The sequence below is a fragment of the Chanodichthys erythropterus genome, chromosome 3 (assembly GCF_024489055.1).
Source record: "Chanodichthys erythropterus isolate Z2021 chromosome 3, ASM2448905v1, whole genome shotgun sequence".
Lineage (NCBI taxonomy): Eukaryota > Metazoa > Chordata > Actinopteri > Cypriniformes > Xenocyprididae > Chanodichthys > Chanodichthys erythropterus.
Genome location: NC_090223.1, coordinates 43,976,041 through 43,999,859, shown reverse-complemented (window position 1 = coordinate 43,999,859; position 23,819 = coordinate 43,976,041).

Genomic DNA, 23,819 nt, shown 5'->3' with positions numbered 1-23,819 from the left:
GATGTTTCTCCTGCAGTGGTTCTGTTTGCTGCAGGTAAGAGAGTCTCAGTTCTCTTTTCTTCTGTGTCTCTATTCTGTCAGGGTCCTTGTGTCTGTCCCGAGCCTCCATCTCTAGCTGGTCTATGTGGCTTTTAGCATGCATCAGCTCCTTGTGAGTCTCTGTGATCTGGAGTTTGAGGTTGTTCACCTCCTGTTTCAAAACAGCGAGGATGTGGGCCAAGAAGAAGTTGACTTCAGTCAGATCATTGTGATCACACCTCTGGTTTGAATCATCTGCCTTTACTTCTCTTCCATCTTTGTCCAGTTGCTTTTGGCTCTGGGGCTGTAATTGATCAGCTGCACTGGTTAGGAGGGTGTTCCTCACGACACCTAGCCAGTCCTTTTGGTCTGCCATCTGGGCAGTTAGGCTGAGCATCTGCAACATTTAGGCACGCTTGTGGTGAGAGTAAGGGCAAGAGACTACTGCAAGATCAAACAGAATTTAGGGCTAAAGGCACAGTGAGCAGCCAGGTGTATAAAATACAGCTAGGTTTAATAAATGACTTAAGATGGTTCTTGTGGTCAAATTATTTCTTAGTATTTCTTACTGATGGCTCACAACAGGCTTGACCTCTGAACAAATGGAAAAGAGAAAGAGAGAGGAAGAGGAGAGCTTTCCTATTAGATTGTGCTTATTAGTGGTGCTCAAAATTATGCCATAGCAATCATTCAGATTCCTTTGTAACTGGCTCATAAAATTGAAGCAACTGTTGTAAATAAACAAAATCAAGAAGGAGAGTATGTCTAGTTGCTTGTGGTTATATTGGGAAATTAAACCACACAATATTAAAAAGGGAGATGTAAATAAATCACAAAGATGAAAGAAATAATACTAGTAAAAATTAATAGCTGACTGCTATTATAATTAAAATCAATAAAAAGATTTAAAGAAGTGACTAAAACAGCAGAATGACCTGGTATTGGGAATAGTCAATAGCACTAGTGATTAACAATTAGATTAGCTTTGGAAATCACTCTATAGTTGGTCACAGCTGCAGCGTGTTCAGGACCACACCATGTGTGTGTCCCTCCCAGAAGTTTAGTCAACGTGCTATTGAAAAATCTCAATAAATCCTAGAATTCTTCTTTAGTTAAACAGTTTACATGTAATTACATTTAGATTTAATTACCCTAGTAACTGCAGATTTAGCTGAACAGTGTTCAGGGAGAAATGCACCTAAGTGCAGGTGAAATTAGCTGAGAAGAATTAAAGGTAAGGAAAGAGAGAAATCAGAAAACCAGGAATGTGGTTAAGGGAAATTGGTTTAGATCAGTTCACACTGCATACACACAAGCTATAGTTAAAGGCTTCACGTAAATGATGCTAACCACTAACTGTAGAAGCTATTATTTAGCTTAGCCTGAGGTGCAGGGCTGCTAGGTGAGGTTAGCTTAGCCACCTAGCCTGGTTTGTTTACAATATGGCATCACAGGGTGAGTTAGCACTTCCTGTGACAAGTCGTTGTCATGGGAACCAATGCACATCTGGGCAATTCAAACAGTTTATTGAGACTGTCTGCTCATTTCAAACAAGTTACGTATAGAGTTAAAATGTGACGCTTATACTTTCAGATTTTCAAAAACTTGATATTACATTCAGTAAAATGCAAATATGTTTTGGCATTTGCAAATTTTACTCATGTAAACTCTTCTCTCTACTTTAAACAACGTCTTGTACTTGTTTAAAGGGTAATTACACAGTTTGCTATAAGTCAAAGCTTGTTTAAGCATATATAGCTAAGTCCGTCTTGTGCATGAATACTGATGTTCCTTTCAGCGAGTGAAACACAGTTTTGGTCAAAAGGTAGCTATGCTTGTAGATGCAGCCAAAGTTTAGATGAATGACATCAATCTTAACTATAAAAGGGGAGCATTACCCAAATCTACATTTATATAACACTGTACTGAGATTCATTCATCAGAAACAGGTTAAGCAATACTGCAATTGGTATTTCTCCAACCAAAGCAGAATAATCAATTCTGGTACAGTTTACATGCCGCTGAGCTGAGATTCCTTCGTCAACACAGGCTTATGCTCTAATACTGAGATTAGGATTTCTTCGCTAAAATCAGATTAACTTTACACTGATACCATTTGAACATATGCTAAAATGTGTCAAGAGTAGACTCTTTCAGTTACAGTAGAGATGTCAATTCAAGCTATCACTTTATCAGCATCTAACAAGCCCGCAATTAGTGACCAAAATGCGCATCGTCTGACATATTCTGACTGGAATTATCAAATGCACACTTTTAAATTGACAGTGGTTTAAGCTCATAATCTTTGTTTATTCATGCCCGCATTCTCCACCATTTGTAGCAAATTAGCTCAAAATAAATATGAATAATTAATCATAACTAGTTATAATTAATTATTAATATTTTAATCAGTCAATAAAATTAACTTAATGTAATAAAATTAATATTACAATCAATTAACCTGTTGTTCAATGAACACACAGTGTTAATTGTTTATTAACTAAGAAATGTTCATTTCCAGGTTATAGGAAATAACAATCTTATTCTACTAAAAGCCTGTAGTCAGGACCGACATGAATAGGGACTCCCGTACATGAGCGCAAAACACGGACAACCTTACGTGTGACATGAACAAGACTTTATTAACTAGACTAAACACTTAAACTACTCTAACATTCACACACATACATGCATACAGTTTACCAAGAGAGAGAGAGAAAGCAGAGTACAGGAAGCAAGAAGTTACAGCATTGTTGGACATTCAGCAGATCAACAGCCTTGAGCAAACCATCAGTTTAGTTTTAACAGGCCCTTCTTTAAAAGGGGTAAGGATACTCAATGTATCCGATAATGAGACTAAGTTTGATACTTGCATGTCTCTCCAAGTTGAATTAAAACTGTCCTGATGCAATTTGTGGAGGCTCCTGTTGAATCTTTGCTGATATTTTCTTGACGAAAGAGAACCGGCTGGATTCAGAGGATCTTTGGTGAATGGAAGGTCTAGGCCGAGGCCTGGCACAAGCTTGGGGTTCCTTAGAAGCTTCTAGCTTCTTAAAGCATCATCTTGACGTCAGCATTCATCAGTAAAAGAGAAGAAGAGGAGGAAGAGCAGGAAGAGAGGCTTGATCTTGTGTTCAGTGAATATAAGAGGTGAAGATGTCACACCCTCTTAAGGTGTCTGAGCCAATAAGGAGTTTCCCCCTCGGAGGGAAGTTTTACGAGTCTTTGTTCTATAGCAAGATATTAGCATAAGACACTGGATTGGATGAATGAGAAAAGAACCCTCTAAATTCTTATAATACTAATGTGTCACAGAGTTAGTAACATGTAACATAAATTACCAAATAGGAAATTAAAGTTGGAGTCCGTAGATACCAAACATGCTGCCAATGTGATCTCAGTCAACTATACATTTGCAACTATGGAACATTAATACCAAAATAGTTCAAAAGAGAGAATTAATACATAAAATAAAGCCTATAAAAGGAAAGTCATGATATGGGAAAATTGGATACATGTTTATACATTTCCCAAGTGGTTATATAGAGAATACATAGGATTAAGAGAGTTTATTTGTCCCTCTCAGAAAGAATGAGTCACTGGTCTCTGCAAAATTGTTCCTGATCGTAAAAGGTCCAAGTATCTGTAACAGGACACCTAGTTCTTCCTGTAGTTTAGCTAGTTTGGGATGCTAGTTGCAGTTTTAGGGGGATGGGTTCACAGAGCTTTGATAAAGTGAGTTCATAGGTAATTCATTAACTATATTGAATAATTTTGTGTGCCTGATTAGTCCAGGCGCTACATATATCCCCACTTTTGATCGTTGTTGTTCTTTCTGTGGACAACAGCGAGCGACATTGAAGGTGCAGAAAGATCAGGCACACCACTAGCACACAAGGCTGGAAGGCTGTGATGGACTCTGGTTGTATGTGTCTCCTGGAGTGGTGATCGTTCCATGGCGGTTGATGTAGCCAGTAGGCAAGCTCAGGTCTCTGAGCTGGTGCTGCAGGAATCGAGGCAGCCAGTGCCTTGACCGTGTGTCACCTGTCAGTTAGTGTTGGTACAGTTAATGCGGGCAAGATGTTTGCTGGTGGCAAGGTTCAGGTCTCTGAGCTTGCTCAGCAGGTGTCGAAGTAGCAGGTGCCTTGACAGTGTCACCTGTCGTCTGGACGCCTGTGGAGCAGGTGGTTGTAGGAGGAGGTTACAGGAGTTGTAGTGTGAAGAGGGTTTCAGACTCACCTAGGTCTGATGGCAGAGGAGCAACCGGTGATTGTAGCCTCTGCTCTCAGTCAGAAGCAGTCTGAAGTTTGCAGTGTCACTCTGCTCTTGTGGTGTGGCTGGCTTGAGCAGGGCTGCATGGTGTTGTGTGAGTGGTCAGAATCTTGTGCTTCTGAGTACTTCTCAGGTAAGACCTGTTCAAGAAGCTCTTTTACCAGCATTAGAAGCTCCTGTGGGTCCAATGCAGGCATGTCCATTCGTCCTTGTGCAGCATCTGGATGGCTGCTGTGTGAAGGGCGTGGATGAGGAGGTGGTTGCTGCCTGCTGTTGGAGGTCCTGCGGGGTCTGCAGGATGAGGATGCTCCCATCCATGGCTTCTTCCTGTGGTAGGTCTGGTACCTGGGTCTGTCTGAATTAATCCTTCTCCTTCTGAAGCTGCAGAGGATTTCAGGAAATTGTCTGATAAGGTGTCAAGCAGAAGGCTTTGGCTCCCCCTCTGTACCTCTGTGCTTGGCTGGGGGAGGTTCTTCTGCTGACTCCATGTGGTGAAGTGAGATGTTTCTCCTGCAGTGGTTCTGTTTGCTGCAGGTAAGAGAGTCTCAGTTCTCTTTTCTTCTGTGTCTCTATTCTGTCAGGGTCCTTGTGTCTGTCCCGAGCCTCCATCTCTAGCTGGTCTATGTGGCTTTTAGCATGCATCAGCTCCTTGTGAGTCTCTGTGATCTGGAGTTTGAGGTTGTTCACCTCCTGTTTCAAAACAGCGAGGATGTGGGCCAAGAAGAAGTTGACTTCAGTCAGATCATTGTGATCACACCTCTGGTTTGAATCATCTGCCTTTACTTCTCTTCCATCTTTGTCCAGTTGCTTTTGGCTCTGGGGCTGTAATTGATCAGCTGCACTGGTTAGGAGGGTGTTCCTCACGACACCTAGCCAGTCCTTTTGGTCTGCCATCTGGGCAGTTAGGCTGAGCATCTGCAACATTTAGGCACGCTTGTGGTGAGAGTAAGGGCAAGAGACTACTGCAAGATCAAACAGAATTTAGGGCTAAAGGCACAGTGAGCAGCCAGGTGTATAAAATACAGCTAGGTTTAATAAATGACTTAAGATGGTTCTTGTGGTCAAATTATTTCTTAGTATTTCTTACTGATGGCTCACAACAGGCTTGACCTCTGAACAAATGGAAAAGAGAAAGAGAGAGGAAGAGGAGAGCTTTCCTATTAGATTGTGCTTATTAGTGGTGCTCAAAATTATGCCATAGCAATCATTCAGATTCCTTTGTAACTGGCTCATAAAATTGAAGCAACTGTTGTAAATAAACAAAATCAAGAAGGAGAGTATGTCTAGTTGCTTGTGGTTATATTGGGAAATTAAACCACACAATATTAAAAAGGGAGATGTAAATAAATCACAAAGATGAAAGAAATAATACTAGTAAAAATTAATAGCTGACTGCTATTATAATTAAAATCAATAAAAAGATTTAAAGAAGTGACTAAAACAGCAGAATGACCTGGTATTGGGAATAGTCAATAGCACTAGTGATTAACAATTAGATTAGCTTTGGAAATCACTCTATAGTTGGTCACAGCTGCAGCGTGTTCAGGACCACACCATGTGTGTGTCCCTCCCAGAAGTTTAGTCAACGTGCTATTGAAAAATCTCAATAAATCCTAGAATTCTTCTTTAGTTAAACAGTTTACATGTAATTACATTTAGATTTAATTACCCTAGTAACTGCAGATTTAGCTGAACAGTGTTCAGGGAGAAATGCACCTAAGTGCAGGTGAAATTAGCTGAGAAGAATTAAAGGTAAGGAAAGAGAGAAATCAGAAAACCAGGAATGTGGTTAAGGGAAATTGGTTTAGATCAGTTCACACTGCATACACACAAGCTATAGTTAAAGGCTTCACGTAAATGATGCTAACCACTAACTGTAGAAGCTATTATTTAGCTTAGCCTGAGGTGCAGGGCTGCTAGGTGAGGTTAGCTTAGCCACCTAGCCTGGTTTGTTTACAATATGGCATCACAGGGTGAGTTAGCACTTCCTGTGACAAGTCGTTGTCATGGGAACCAATGCACATCTGGGCAATTCAAACAGTTTATTGAGACTGTCTGCTCATTTCAAACAAGTTACGTATAGAGTTAAAATGTGACGCTTATACTTTCAGATTTTCAAAAACTTGATATTACATTCAGTAAAATGCAAATATGTTTTGGCATTTGCAAATTTTACTCATGTAAACTCTTCTCTCTACTTTAAACAACGTCTTGTACTTGTTTAAAGGGTAATTACACAGTTTGCTATAAGTCAAAGCTTGTTTAAGCATATATAGCTAAGTCCGTCTTGTGCATGAATACTGATGTTCCTTTCAGCGAGTGAAACACAGTTTTGGTCAAAAGGTAGCTATGCTTGTAGATGCAGCCAAAGTTTAGATGAATGACATCAATCTTAACTATAAAAGGGGAGCATTACCCAAATCTACATTTATATAACACTGTACTGAGATTCATTCATCAGAAACAGGTTAAGCAATACTGCAATTGGTATTTCTCCAACCAAAGCAGAATAATCAATTCTGGTACAGTTTACATGCCGCTGAGCTGAGATTCCTTCGTCAACACAGGCTTATGCTCTAATACTGAGATTAGGATTTCTTCGCTAAAATCAGATTAACTTTACACTGATACCATTTGAACATATGCTAAAATGTGTCAAGAGTAGACTCTTTCAGTTACAGTAGAGATGTCAATTCAAGCTATCACTTTATCAGCATCTAACAAGCCCGCAATTAGTGACCAAAATGCGCATCGTCTGACATATTCTGACTGGAATTATCAAATGCACACTTTTAAATTGACAGTGGTTTAAGCTCATAATCTTTGTTTATTCATGCCCGCATTCTCCACCATTTGTAGCAAATTAGCTCAAAATAAATATGAATAATTAATCATAACTAGTTATAATTAATTATTAATATTTTAATCAGTCAATAAAATTAACTTAATGTAATAAAATTAATATTACAATCAATTAACCTGTTGTTCAATGAACACACAGTGTTAATTGTTTATTAACTAAGAAATGTTCATTTCCAGGTTATAGGAAATAACAATCTTATTCTACTAAAAGCCTGTAGTCAGGACCGACATGAATAGGGACTCCCGTACATGAGCGCAAAACACGGACAACCTTACGTGTGACATGAACAAGACTTTATTAACTAGACTAAACACTTAAACTACTCTAACATTCACACACATACATGCATACAGTTTACCAAGAGAGAGAGAGAAAGCAGAGTACAGGAAGCAAGAAGTTACAGCATTGTTGGACATTCAGCAGATCAACAGCCTTGAGCAAACCATCAGTTTAGTTTTAACAGGCCCTTCTTTAAAAGGGGTAAGGATACTCAATGTATCCGATAATGAGACTAAGTTTGATACTTGCATGTCTCTCCAAGTTGAATTAAAACTGTCCTGATGCAATTTGTGGAGGCTCCTGTTGAATCTTTGCTGATATTTTCTTGACGAAAGAGAACCGGCTGGATTCAGAGGATCTTTGGTGAATGGAAGGTCTAGGCCGAGGCCTGGCACAAGCTTGGGGTTCCTTAGAAGCTTCTAGCTTCTTAAAGCATCATCTTGACGTCAGCATTCATCAGTAAAAGAGAAGAAGAGGAGGAAGAGCAGGAAGAGAGGCTTGATCTTGTGTTCAGTGAATATAAGAGGTGAAGATGTCACACCCTCTTAAGGTGTCTGAGCCAATAAGGAGTTTCCCCCTCGGAGGGAAGTTTTACGAGTCTTTGTTCTATAGCAAGATATTAGCATAAGACACTGGATTGGATGAATGAGAAAAGAACCCTCTAAATTCTTATAATACTAATGTGTCACAGAGTTAGTAACATGTAACATAAATTACCAAATAGGAAATTAAAGTTGGAGTCCGTAGATACCAAACATGCTGCCAATGTGATCTCAGTCAACTATACATTTGCAACTATGGAACATTAATACCAAAATAGTTCAAAAGAGAGAATTAATACATAAAATAAAGCCTATAAAAGGAAAGTCATGATATGGGAAAATTGGATACATGTTTATACATTTCCCAAGTGGTTATATAGAGAATACATAGGATTAAGAGAGTTTATTTGTCCCTCTCAGAAAGAATGAGTCACTGGTCTCTGCAAAATTGTTCCTGATCGTAAAAGGTCCAAGTATCTGTAACAGGACACCTAGTTCTTCCTGTAGTTTAGCTAGTTTGGGATGCTAGTTGCAGTTTTAGGGGATGGGTTCACAGAGCTTTGATAAAGTGAGTTCATAGGTAATTCATTAACTATATTGAATAATTTTGTGTGCCTGATTAGTCCAGGCGCTACATATATCCCCCCTTTTGATCGTTGTTGTTCTTTCTGTGGACAACAGCGAGCGACATTGAAGGTGCAGAAAGATCAGGCACACCACTAGCACACAAGGCTGGAAGGCTGTGATGGACTCTGGTTGTATGTGTCTCCTGGAGTGGTGATCGTTCCATGGCGGTTGATGTAGCCAGTAGGCAAGCTCAGGTCTCTGAGCTGGTGCTGCAGGAATCGAGGCAGCCAGTGCCTTGACCGTGTGTCACCTGTCAGTTAGTGTTGGTACAGTTAATGCGGGCAAGATGTTTGCTGGTGGCAAGGTTCAGGTCTCTGAGCTTGCTCAGCAGGTGTCGAAGTAGCAGGTGCCTTGACAGTGTCACCTGTCGTCTGGACGCCTGTGGAGCAGGTGGTTGTAGGAGGAGGTTACAGGAGTTGTAGTGTGAAGAGGGTTTCAGACTCACCTAGGTCTGATGGCAGAGGAGCAACCGGTGATTGTAGCCTCTGCTCTCAGTCAGAAGCAGTCTGAAGTTTGCAGTGTCACTCTGCTCTTGTGGTGTGGCTGGCTTGAGCAGGGCTGCATGGTGTTGTGTGAGTGGTCAGAATCTTGTGCTTCTGAGTACTTCTCAGGTAAGACCTGTTCAAGAAGCTCTTTTACCAGCATTAGAAGCTCCTGTGGGTCCAATGCAGGCATGTCCATTCGTCCTTGTGCAGCATCTGGATGGCTGCTGTGTGAAGGGCGTGGATGAGGAGGTGGTTGCTGCCTGCTGTTGGAGGTCCTGCGGGGTCTGCAGGATGAGGATGCTCCCATCCATGGCTTCTTCCTGTGGTAGGTCTGGTACCTGGGTCTGTCTGAATTAATCCTTCTCCTTCTGAAGCTGCAGAGGATTTCAGGAAATTGTCTGATAAGGTGTCAAGCAGAAGGCTTTGGCTCCCCCTCTGTACCTCTGTGCTTGGCTGGGGGAGGTTCTTCTGCTGACTCCATGTGGTGAAGTGAGATGTTTCTCCTGCAGTGGTTCTGTTTGCTGCAGGTAAGAGAGTCTCAGTTCTCTTTTCTTCTGTGTCTCTATTCTGTCAGGGTCCTTGTGTCTGTCCCGAGCCTCCATCTCTAGCTGGTCTATGTGGCTTTTAGCATGCATCAGCTCCTTGTGAGTCTCTGTGATCTGGAGTTTGAGGTTGTTCACCTCCTGTTTCAAAACAGCGAGGATGTGGGCCAAGAAGAAGTTGACTTCAGTCAGATCATTGTGATCACACCTCTGGTTTGAATCATCTGCCTTTACTTCTCTTCCATCTTTGTCCAGTTGCTTTTGGCTCTGGGGCTGTAATTGATCAGCTGCACTGGTTAGGAGGGTGTTCCTCACGACACCTAGCCAGTCCTTTTGGTCTGCCATCTGGGCAGTTAGGCTGAGCATCTGCAACATTTAGGCACGCTTGTGGTGAGAGTAAGGGCAAGAGACTACTGCAAGATCAAACAGAATTTAGGGCTAAAGGCACAGTGAGCAGCCAGGTGTATAAAATACAGCTAGGTTTAATAAATGACTTAAGATGGTTCTTGTGGTCAAATTATTTCTTAGTATTTCTTACTGATGGCTCACAACAGGCTTGACCTCTGAACAAATGGAAAAGAGAAAGAGAGAGGAAGAGGAGAGCTTTCCTATTAGATTGTGCTTATTAGTGGTGCTCAAAATTATGCCATAGCAATCATTCAGATTCCTTTGTAACTGGCTCATAAAATTGAAGCAACTGTTGTAAATAAACAAAATCAAGAAGGAGAGTATGTCTAGTTGCTTGTGGTTATATTGGGAAATTAAACCACACAATATTAAAAAGGGAGATGTAAATAAATCACAAAGATGAAAGAAATAATACTAGTAAAAATTAATAGCTGACTGCTATTATAATTAAAATCAATAAAAAGATTTAAAGAAGTGACTAAAACAGCAGAATGACCTGGTATTGGGAATAGTCAATAGCACTAGTGATTAACAATTAGATTAGCTTTGGAAATCACTCTATAGTTGGTCACAGCTGCAGCGTGTTCAGGACCACACCATGTGTGTGTCCCTCCCAGAAGTTTAGTCAACGTGCTATTGAAAAATCTCAATAAATCCTAGAATTCTTCTTTAGTTAAACAGTTTACATGTAATTACATTTAGATTTAATTACCCTAGTAACTGCAGATTTAGCTGAACAGTGTTCAGGGAGAAATGCACCTAAGTGCAGGTGAAATTAGCTGAGAAGAATTAAAGGTAAGGAAAGAGAGAAATCAGAAAACCAGGAATGTGGTTAAGGGAAATTGGTTTAGATCAGTTCACACTGCATACACACAAGCTATAGTTAAAGGCTTCACGTAAATGATGCTAACCACTAACTGTAGAAGCTATTATTTAGCTTAGCCTGAGGTGCAGGGCTGCTAGGTGAGGTTAGCTTAGCCACCTAGCCTGGTTTGTTTACAATATGGCATCACAGGGTGAGTTAGCACTTCCTGTGACAAGTCGTTGTCATGGGAACCAATGCACATCTGGGCAATTCAAACAGTTTATTGAGACTGTCTGCTCATTTCAAACAAGTTACGTATAGAGTTAAAATGTGACGCTTATACTTTCAGATTTTCAAAAACTTGATATTACATTCAGTAAAATGCAAATATGTTTTGGCATTTGCAAATTTTACTCATGTAAACTCTTCTCTCTACTTTAAACAACGTCTTGTACTTGTTTAAAGGGTAATTACACAGTTTGCTATAAGTCAAAGCTTGTTTAAGCATATATAGCTAAGTCCGTCTTGTGCATGAATACTGATGTTCCTTTCAGCGAGTGAAACACAGTTTTGGTCAAAAGGTAGCTATGCTTGTAGATGCAGCCAAAGTTTAGATGAATGACATCAATCTTAACTATAAAAGGGGAGCATTACCCAAATCTACATTTATATAACACTGTACTGAGATTCATTCATCAGAAACAGGTTAAGCAATACTGCAATTGGTATTTCTCCAACCAAAGCAGAATAATCAATTCTGGTACAGTTTACATGCCGCTGAGCTGAGATTCCTTCGTCAACACAGGCTTATGCTCTAATACTGAGATTAGGATTTCTTCGCTAAAATCAGATTAACTTTACACTGATACCATTTGAACATATGCTAAAATGTGTCAAGAGTAGACTCTTTCAGTTACAGTAGAGATGTCAATTCAAGCTATCACTTTATCAGCATCTAACAAGCCCGCAATTAGTGACCAAAATGCGCATCGTCTGACATATTCTGACTGGAATTATCAAATGCACACTTTTAAATTGACAGTGGTTTAAGCTCATAATCTTTGTTTATTCATGCCCGCATTCTCCACCATTTGTAGCAAATTAGCTCAAAATAAATATGAATAATTAATCATAACTAGTTATAATTAATTATTAATATTTTAATCAGTCAATAAAATTAACTTAATGTAATAAAATTAATATTACAATCAATTAACCTGTTGTTCAATGAACACACAGTGTTAATTGTTTATTAACTAAGAAATGTTCATTTCCAGGTTATAGGAAATAACAATCTTATTCTACTAAAAGCCTGTAGTCAGGACCGACATGAATAGGGACTCCCGTACATGAGCGCAAAACACGGACAACCTTACGTGTGACATGAACAAGACTTTATTAACTAGACTAAACACTTAAACTACTCTAACATTCACACACATACATGCATACAGTTTACCAAGAGAGAGAGAGAAAGCAGAGTACAGGAAGCAAGAAGTTACAGCATTGTTGGACATTCAGCAGATCAACAGCCTTGAGCAAACCATCAGTTTAGTTTTAACAGGCCCTTCTTTAAAAGGGGTAAGGATACTCAATGTATCCGATAATGAGACTAAGTTTGATACTTGCATGTCTCTCCAAGTTGAATTAAAACTGTCCTGATGCAATTTGTGGAGGCTCCTGTTGAATCTTTGCTGATATTTTCTTGACGAAAGAGAACCGGCTGGATTCAGAGGATCTTTGGTGAATGGAAGGTCTAGGCCGAGGCCTGGCACAAGCTTGGGGTTCCTTAGAAGCTTCTAGCTTCTTAAAGCATCATCTTGACGTCAGCATTCATCAGTAAAAGAGAAGAAGAGGAGGAAGAGCAGGAAGAGAGGCTTGATCTTGTGTTCAGTGAATATAAGAGGTGAAGATGTCACACCCTCTTAAGGTGTCTGAGCCAATAAGGAGTTTCCCCTCGGAGGGAAGTTTTACGAGTCTTTGTTCTATAGCAAGATATTAGCATAAGACACTGGATTGGATGAATGAGAAAAGAACCCTCTAAATTCTTATAATACTAATGTGTCACAGAGTTAGTAACATGTAACATAAATTACCAAATAGGAAATTAAAGTTGGAGTCCGTAGATACCAAACATGCTGCCAATGTGATCTCAGTCAACTATACATTTGCAACTATGGAACATTAATACCAAAATAGTTCAAAAGAGAGAATTAATACATAAAATAAAGCCTATAAAAGGAAAGTCATGATATGGGAAAATTGGATACATGTTTATACATTTCCCAAGTGGTTATATAGAGAATACATAGGATTAAGAGAGTTTATTTGTCCCTCTCAGAAAGAATGAGTCACTGGTCTCTGCAAAATTGTTCCTGATCGTAAAAGGTCCAAGTATCTGTAACAGGACACCTAGTTCTTCCTGTAGTTTAGCTAGTTTGGGATGCTAGTTGCAGTTTTAGGGGGATGGGTTCACAGAGCTTTGATAAAGTGAGTTCATAGGTAATTCATTAACTATATTGAATAATTTTGTGTGCCTGATTAGTCCAGGCGCTACAGAGCGCGAGACATCACTTCCGTTGTCAGAGCGCGATCAGACCTCACTAGCCGGAAGCTGAACGAAGTTGGACATAGTGGTGTTTTAGAGGTAAAAAATTATATAAATACTGTTCGGTTTCTCACACAAACCGATCGTTTCGTGTCTTAGGACATCAATGTGCCGTCCCGAGCCGCAGGGTTTAATTTGGATTTGTCTATGGAAGTTTTTTTGACTCTTATTGTTCAAGTTCCCAATCACTGCTATTATTTGACTGACAGACAGCAGCGGTTGCAGTTAAAAATCATAATTTGCATTCGACTGAAGAAAAAAAGTCACCTACATCTTGGATGCACTGGGGGTAAGCAGATAAACATCAAATTTTCATTTTTGGGTGAACTATCCCTTTAAATACACAGGGAGACATATGATTGACTGGTGAAAGTAATCAGTAACCAAGGGAACAAACTATAGGATTAATCAGGACTAAACTGAACCCCCAGAAACAAACTCATGGGAACAAAAAGACAACTAAACTAAACATAATCCTGATTATGTTTTTGTTCATTTAAATTTTAAAGTCACTATGAAATCAAAATTGAGCATTCTTATATTTATGGAATATTGCAGTATTTGGACAAACCCAGCAATTGGGTTGTTTTAACCCAGTGGTTGGGTTAAATGTTTGCCCAACCTGCTGGGTAGTTTTATTTGACCCAACTACTGATTAAAAATGACTATATGGCTGGCTTAAAATGAACCCAAAATAGGTTGGAAATTAAAAATCAGACACATAATTACTAGAGGCAACAATAATAATCAAAAGGTGTACATTTATTAATAAGCAATTTAATAAATGTTATTATTCATTATCTTATTAATAAATGCTCATTTATTAAACATATTAATAAATGTTAATTTCCAGCATATTTTGGGTTCATTTTAAGCAAGCAATACACTAATTTTTATACAACAGTTGAGTTAAATAAAACTACCCAGCACGTTGGGCAAACATTTAACCCAACCACTGGGTTAAAACAACCCAATTGTTGGGTTTGTCCATTTTCAACCCAGCTTGGGTTGTTTTTAACCCAGCATTTTTTAGAGTATATACGGCACAATATGGAAGAAAAGCCTATCGCAACTTCTGTTTGCTGCCAACTTGAAAAAAGTAATGAGATGGTCCACATTCAAGAGACTCTTTCGAACAGAGTCTGCCAGTTATTTTTATGTAACTAGAATGGCAAAGGATTTTTGTACACAATGTGTGACATTGTCTCATGGTGAACCCAATTGAAAAAATAAATTAATTAAAAAAATTATAAATAAATAAATGTCTCTGAAAGTATAATAAGGGTGAGAAAACTAATACTGTACAGATAAGCACAAAAGACCCATGTTTAATTCCATCACACCTCACTGCACAAAGGCAGTTCTCCTTGGATTGAAAAAATACTGTTTCATCACCTCCACGCGGTGAGTGATTGTTCCTGGGGGTCTAGGAAGCCCTTTTCAGTTAGCCACCCTTGGGTGGAACAGAGTTTCAAAGTGAGAGATTAAAGAGCCGTGCTAGGACACTCTGCCCTTCCTACCCAAAACTCTTGCTGGTTTACAAGCCTGCAGAATCTTGCATACAGTACAATAACGAACTCCGCTAGATTTAATATAGAGCAACAAAGCACAGAAACGCAATATGCATTATTCAGGAAGGACATTAATGAAGCCTCTCTACTATTACTGACCTGCATACAAAAACATTGTTTTCTGAAGAGTTATCTTAGCATGTGGTGCTGCTTAAACTGGGCCTCAGGTATTTTTCTCTTTTTAAATAATGAAATAAACCTTAAGACCTAAACTTAAATTTTAATTAGTGATTTAAATTCGAAATTCAAAAGGTTTGGTTAATGCCATCAAACTGACATTTCTGACAAATAATCATTATAAGGAGCTCCTTCCTTCTTTATATTATACATAACCGCCATTAAAGCTAATTAACTGAAAGCCGTGAAAACACTATTAATCTTATTCGTTAAAATTAATCTACAAGAGATCATTAAGAACCAGCTTGTATGCTTTAAATTCTGCATCAACAACAAGCAACAAAACCAAATCCTTTTACATCATGTTTTCTTATTTTCCTAGAAAGATGCAAAATGTACTGTATAATATATAAATGCACAGAAATGCTTTTATTCTATTTTCTTGGAGAAAACATGAAGGCTTTATCACTTTGAATCGATCAGATACCAACCAAAACATGTTTTGACAAGGGGCCGAATGACAGAGAGATAATGTATACCATACAAAAACATTAGATAAGCTCTTGACAAAAAAACTGACACTTGATGGAATTGATTTTCATCTAAAATACAGAGATGTCAGTAATGATTGTTTATCATTTGCTGGCTGCCACTTTCAAAAGCCAAAGATGAGTGCACAGGCTTATTCTGATAAAAAAAAAAAAAAAAAAAAAAATCTTTATGACCTGTGAGACTTTAAAAGAGAAACTGTATTTCGCAGAAAATTTACATTTCAGTAATGGCAGAGAGATATGCCTGCCTAAATCAGAAACAAAGCTGAGGAAATTGTGTTTCTATCCACAGATTAATTAGTTAGTGATTATAGAAACAAATCTCTCTGGATGCATTTATGTTTTTGAAAATAGCTATCCTGTATCACTGCTTCTCAGTCTGTCACATTGTTATATGGCTGTTAAATGAGGCTGGTGTGGTAAGTCAAACTCATTATTTTCATTCACAAAAACAATCGCACGACTAAGTGGACAGAAACAATGGCCGTGTCATCCACTATGCCCCTAGGGGACATTAAACAGAGAGTGGATGGCACATATGATTTCTACGATCATTCAAAAACACTTTCTCTGTGCCTGATGTCTTTTACGGCCAACATGAAAAACAATATCCAATTAACACCCAGACAGGCCTCACTCAAATAGAGCGTATATTGGCAGAAGTTCATTGAATGTTTGTCTCGTCACATTATTTCCTTTATTCTATTCAGTTTTGGCTTTCGTCTCAATCCAAGTAGAACTTAATAATGGGGTTTTACAGAAGGAATGTTAAATCAGCAGCCATTGGGAGACTGGGGTCTGAAATATGATAACATTTAAGCAATGAAATTGGTTATTGCTAAAGTAAACAGAACACTAATTCTTTTTTTTTTTTTTTTTTTTTTATGTTTGCCCTCTAATGTGAAAAGGGAAATTCACTTGATGTATTCAAAACATCTCAAAGTCTCTCCTGAATATAAAGCATTGTAATGAAAATAATAGCCTTGACTAATTGGCTGAAACAGATTTGCGAACAGCATCTCAGACAAGAGTGAAAGGAAATATGACGTGACCTTCTCAGTATGCAATTCGTCAAGAAGACAAACTTTTTTTCATTGCTGTTACGGACAGGACCTACTCAGCTTTAGAAAGCTCAAGGAAACACAAATACTTTTGAGAATACGTTTGAATGGGCTCATATTCGTGACCTCAAACATCAAACTAGCCCTTTATTTGCTGAATGTACTGGGAAATGAGCTCTGACGAGGACAGTGATGATGGCATAAAACATCTGCTCAAACTGAGCCCTTTCAAGCTCAAAAAGGTAACAGAATACGATTTATTTTATTCTTCTATAATTGTTACTCTAATATCAGAGGAGTTTTATATTATCGTGACAGGTAGAGATCCTTCCGTGTTAGATATAGATCCAGGTCGATAAAGACCCCGAATGTGTAAGAATGATTGGCGAAACAGAATGCATAAGGGTTAATAACATTTTAATCATGATAAGGATGTCTGCTCCTCTCGATTAATTAAAAATAAAAATAAAAAATTATTAAATTTCCATTATCTGGATCTGGATTGGACCTCTGTGCTACAGTACAAAGTGTTTAACATAATTTGGAATTGGAATTAATATTAGGAATTTCACTTTTTCACATTTTAGCTTTTGAGAAAAGCTACATAGCGGCCATCTGTTTTCAGTGTTTAGCCATTTCAAAGATGAAAATGTCTAAAAGAAAGAGGAAAAAAGGACAACGATTATCTTTCTTTGCGGTCTGTGTGTACAAATTTGCATTTGTGGAGCAATCTGAATCTGTGGTTTGCCTCTCATAAAATATCTAATGTGGTCTAATTTGATACCGAAAAGTAAGACTGACTGCCCCTTGACTAAGTGGGTTATAAATCTTAAGACACTGTTTTAACATAATGTCTATGTTTATGCAACTGGCCCGTTTTGATCTCGGATGCCTGAAATAGCTGCCTGGAGATGTTGAAAATATGGCTGCAAAGTGAGCAGACTTACCAGAAATGCACTTTGTTAATATGTCTCTATTGTCTGCTGTGGAGCTGTGTATCATTTCTGAGTTGAACTCATTTCATAATTAATGAATTTTTCACAGTTATTGAACTGAACTAAATCAACACTAAGCTTTAACAGTAAGCAAAAAATACCTGGATGACCTGCTACTTCCTGCGAGATTCTGTATTGCACATCTAATGGATACTGTACTATCCTATGAGGCCACAGGACAGGAGTTGTGAATGGCAGTGAAGCAATGCAACTGAAGCCATAAATCACATGACAATGACAACATACTGTAGTGAATGTAGTACATCCAGATTACATTCATGTTCTACCAAGAACATACTTTTTTAACAGTTGTAAAGTAAGTACTAATTTAAAAGAATTACCCACTCAGAGAGTATGTGATTTTGAATGTAGCCTATGTTTGGTGTTGAGAATGACCAAAGTTGTAAACAACAGTAAAACAGTAATTAAAATAACTTGAAGGTTGCATGCTCAAGGGCCAGCTGTTAACATTGCAAATTATTATACATGCTTTGCTTATCATTTTGTGAAGTTTAAGACATCAAAAAACTAACAGACAGGCCAATGTTGGCGATCACATGGGGAATTGTCTACACTACTAATAGTTTTCAAAGAATGAAAAAAAAAAAACCCTCATTCCTCATCTCTAAGCATGCAATGTCACGATGGAGCGCTATCCCCCTCTGCTCGTTCTCAGCATTAGTATGTAAATAGAAAGTGGATCCATGGATATGACAAGTAGGAACATCCCTTTAATTAACTCTAATCCGCTTTAGACCCGCTTGGCAATCTGTTCCCAGAGTCTGGTACATGCCGCTTCATTCATAACTCAAAGACACCTGCATATTTCCATCTTGCTAGATTAATTCATAAAGAAAGATTTTTTTAAGTGGCATGTGCGTGCAATTCTGTCAAGATTTTATAATGAGTGTTGTTGTTTTTCATTGAGCACAAGCCTGTACATGTGAATTAGACATTCTCTGAAATATGTTTTCTTGTTTTCCCATAATCATTCTTAAAACAAGATTTAAGTTTACTTAAATGTGCTTTAAAATATGCTTCAATTTAAAAGCAAAATTGATTTACTCCAAAAATAGTTCTATTTTTTAACCATATATTTTCTTTCTCTAAACACAAATCTAACATTTTATAGTTTTATGGTTTAAACTAGGGAAAAAAATTTAAAATAAATAGCACTGGGTGAAGAAAATTAACTTATTATGAGATATATTCTCTGATGATGTTTAGATATGTTTACTGGAAAGCAAGACCAAAATACTGATTAAGAAAATGATCTATTTTGCAACACATGATTAAGCTGTTAAAAAGTTGTTCCTTCTTTATCCCCTAAATTATACAATTAAAAGTGACCTTAAGTTTAATCTTTGCTGTTGTTGATTTCTAAAAGCTCATTTAAAATTCTGAAGCTCTGGCTCTCCAAGTCAATATGCGTAAACCAGGCTTTTGACTTCAAAGCGACAGGGATACAGCTTTTTCCCTAATTAACACCTTTGTTTGTAGCCAAAAAGATCTCAGACAGTTAGGTTGGACTGCGCTTCATATCCAGGTTTTGTGGTTTCGCAATGCATTCATATAATCACGGGGTTAAGTCAGAGGTGAGGGAATTCATAAATGCCTTCCTTTTAATTATATCCTTTGACAACTCCTGGCACCTTGCTGACATTGGGTTATTTAACTGTGGGCAATAATTAGAATATAGCCATTGCAATCAAGACCACTGCTGAGGTCTGCCAGTGTGCAATTTGCTAAGAGAATTCATAAATTGATTCCCATGCCAAACATGTGATAGAGCAGGCTATCTTTAGTGAACAAAATTAGTCTAGACTGATATCATCAGCATAATGTGCTGTTTAAAAATCACCAGCAAAACAAGCTACTTGCAAATTTATAACCTCATCACATTTAGGCAATAGGCTGCACAAAGTGGCCAACTGAAGTCACAAAATCAAACCGATTAAGACTAATGAGATTTAGAATAAAATATTTCAGTGACCCAAATTCTTGAAAACATGATAAGAAGGATAAACAACACCCACTAAAAGCACTTTATTTATGGCATGAGTGTTGCGCACAATCGACTGAATAGATATTGACTTGGAACAAACATACCTTGATTGAGCTAAGAAAGTGAAAATGAAACACCATGGCTCATGCTCAATTTGATCAAATCAAACCTGAAGACAGATAAAGCTTTTCAATGTTCAGACACATCAGATTTGGCATGGACTATAAATAGGGAAGGCTGTAGCTAGTATGTGACAGATAATAACAACTTGGTTCGAAAAAATGTGAAGATGTTACATCTCAGAAACAGCTGTTAGGGTAAAGGTAACTGATATTAACCCTGTGGAGGATTAATACAGTTAGTGTTACTACAAATCCTTGGTTTGTGGTTTTAAAACTGCCTATTCAAGCTGTTTTTCAAATACTACGGCTGTTTCTCAGTTCAGTGCAGTCCTGATACATCTGTTGCTGTTTATTATGTTATTAATATTAATTAAAGAATACTGGCCAAAAACAAAAACAAGATCAATCACGGTTCTCATTTTATAGAGTTGTTCTGTATTATTGACTGTTTAATTGAATTAATTATGAGAAGCATAAAGCAATGTTTACTTAATTGAGAAATATTGCACTCTACATACTATTGTCTTACTTTAATTTAATATGTATATTAATATTAACTTATAAAGAAGTGTGTGCAAAAACATTTTATTATTTGCTACATCTTCACACACACCTCAACCTTTTCTCTTATTGTTTGGTTAATGAGAAGTTTCTTGATGAGTTCAAGTCTGCTGAGAATGCAGATTATTAGGAGATAACGCAGTTAGCGTAAGCACAGTTCATTTTTTTAATGATGTCTGTGTACCTGGCCCACAGTGATCACACCACTTTATTGTGTCTACTATAAATTAGGTGCTATTTTAAACACTTCTTGCTGACACGCTGAAACAAAGAAAGCTCCATGTGCAGTCCTGCAACATGGATATTTCCCAAGTTGGGTGGGCAATAAACTTTAAACATGGCAGAGAGGAGAAGGATTAGATGTTAAAGGGATAGTTCACCCAAAATGAAATTTCTCTCATTCATTACTCACCCTCATGTCGTTCCAAACCCGTAAGACCTTCGTTTGTCTTCGGAACACAAATTTAGATATTTTGGATGAAATCCGAGAGGTTCCTGAACCATTGCACCTTTCAAGGCCCAGAAAGAACCTTTAGTTTGGGTGAACTAACCCTTTAAAATGTGAAGCAAACAATCAATTCTCATAATCAACGTGCTGGATTCAGGACAAATGGGCAGGAATAAAATTCTGAGTGGAAAAATTGTTATGACCAAACGACTGGGTATCTCTGAAACAGAAAGGCTTATGGGTTGCTTCCTGTCTGCAGTGGTGAGAATTTATCATGTGGATGGCCGTGTACGTGTGCAACATTTACACGGCAACAGGATGCACAATTGGATGATGGCAAGCCGGTAGAGGGAGTGTGATATTCTGGACAATGTTCTGCTGGGAAACCCAAGGGTCTGGCCATTCATGTGGAAGTAAATTGACACGTGCCTCCAACCTAAACTGTGATGCAGACTAAATACACCCCTTCATGACCAGGGATGCAAACTCATCAGGGGTGAAAAAGGCGACAAAGATGCGAGACATCCCATATGAATGAAGACTTGTTTTGTCCAGAGTTTTTGAACAAATCTCTGTCAAATACATTTTAACAGTAACTGGTCGCCACCTTTAACTGGCATAACAATGTAATAGATACAATCTTTATTTGAAGCGTAACATTAGTTTCAATGGTCATTTACTAATTTTGATCGCTGCCACAACATCGTTTATATCAGGCCAGGGTCTATTAAAATTGGTGGTTTCTCTGGTAACACTTTAGAATAACTCACGCTATGAAGCATTAGTTAAGCATTAGTAAATAGTCAATTCATCATTTATAAAACATTAATAGACATTAGTAAGTCATTTATAAATAAAGCTATAAATGGTGCAACCGAATAAAGTACAGAGTTAGTTACAAACTAGTTAGTAGTTACTAAGCCACTAGTGTGGACTTTATGTTCCAATTTAAGAAAGAACTTACGAACGGCTGGTGCAACCCTACCCTGATGATTTCAAGTAGGCGACAAACACCATCTTAATGTTTTTTATGTCCTCCACTAACAACAAGCACAGATGGTGCTCAAGACACATTGAGAGACATGCAGTTTGTGTACTAGGACTAAATGACTTCTCCATCTTTAAATTTTCAATCATATCATGGTTGAGATAAGCCTCCAAAAACACCTGTGAGCTTCGCAGTAGCACCGTGAAACGTATTTGTGCAGCCTAGTTTCCACCAGCATCCTAATGATTTGCTCTTTATCAATTTTGCACTGGGATTGCGCATTCTGTGCTGTGATGTAGGCTGAGCTCATTTCAATTTTGTCACGGATAATGCTGCTTCATTTTCTGCTGTAAAATTCCAAACAAAACATCCATCAAACTCCCCCCTACGATATCGTACTTGACAAGGCATTTAAAAACAAAAACACTTTACAATCTGAAGTGGGGGACCACTGGCACAGTGGTGGAGCTCTTGTGGCTGTGCTAGCCAGCAGGCTGCTAAACCACTTTCTGCATGTGCTGTTCTCCATATTAATGCATTTCTATCATACTCCAAGATCATGCTGATCACTGTTGACATTTCATTCCGTTTTTTAGATGACTGTCAATTTGCAGTGTTGCAGCTGAAATAAGCAACTGTGCAAATTACACCAGGATCTATTATTGGCACAGCCATGTTACATTCCTAAGTCATATGATAATATTTACTCATCAGCTTCAACTTGTATTATTTGTCCAATAACAAGCATTTCATACTGATATGTATGAGTGATTGAGGAGATTTTCAGAGGGATTTTATCAATACATGTGCAAATGCACAAAAAGTTTTGAGCAGATTGTCACTACTCCAAGTTTGAGTGAATTAGACCCAGTAATCCATTCACCACAGACTGGAGCAGTAATGGAATGGAAGGAGGGCACCGCTGAGCATGTTTCGTGAACTGACACTAATGGATTCTCTGTTTGCATTTAACAAACGCTGCTTGAAATATGAATGAACCCCATTCCAAACATTTTGCAGAATTAAGCAAGACAAATAATTACAAGCTATGGTTTTCTAAAACACAATAACAGGTGTACAATTCTGATAAGCAAGTCGACAACTTCAGCATATTGTCATTGTGTTATTTATCTTTAATTTGTTGACAGGCGGTGAAAAATGAATTTGTAAGTACACGGTGAGGCCTAATCTAGACGGACATGGATTTGCTGTGACTTTCCACAATGAGATAAAGCGTTCAATAGTTATCATTGTAGGAAAGCTGTTAGTCGGTTTTGACTTAGCCCAGTTTTCTCGCCTTTGCAAATGAACTTGTCTCTCTGGTTCTTGCTCTCCATCAAAATCACAAACTCTCTAAAACAGGCAATAACACTTTAGATAGATCTTAGCCCTAAAGCTTCCCACAGCAGTTGTTTAGGTCTCTCACAAAAACAGTGTAAATCTCAGCTACTCCGAACCAAATAAAAAGATTGTAATGCTAAAGGCATGCTTAAGCAAAAGAAACAAAAAGTATTAGCCCTTAAATGCATGACTTTTTACATATTCGGGTCTTTATCGACCCGGATCTATATCTAACATGGATGGATCTCTACCTGTCGCGATAATATAAAACTCCTCTGATATTAGAGTAACAATTACAGAAGAATAAAATAAAGCATATTTTGTTACCGGTTAGAGCTTGGAAGGGTTCATTTTGTGCAGATGATTTATGTCACCATCACTGTCCTCGTCAGAGCTCATTTCCCCGTACATTCAGCAAATGATAGTTTTTAGAATATGTTTGAGATCGTGAATATGAGCCCATTCACAATCTCAAACATATTCCTAAAACTATCATTTTCAACATCAACTGACAGCTTGACCAGATCCATCATCAAGTGACAGTGTCACAGTTCATGGGTTCACTGACTCATTCTCGCTCTCTCTGTGTGTGTCTGTTATTGCTGTGCTG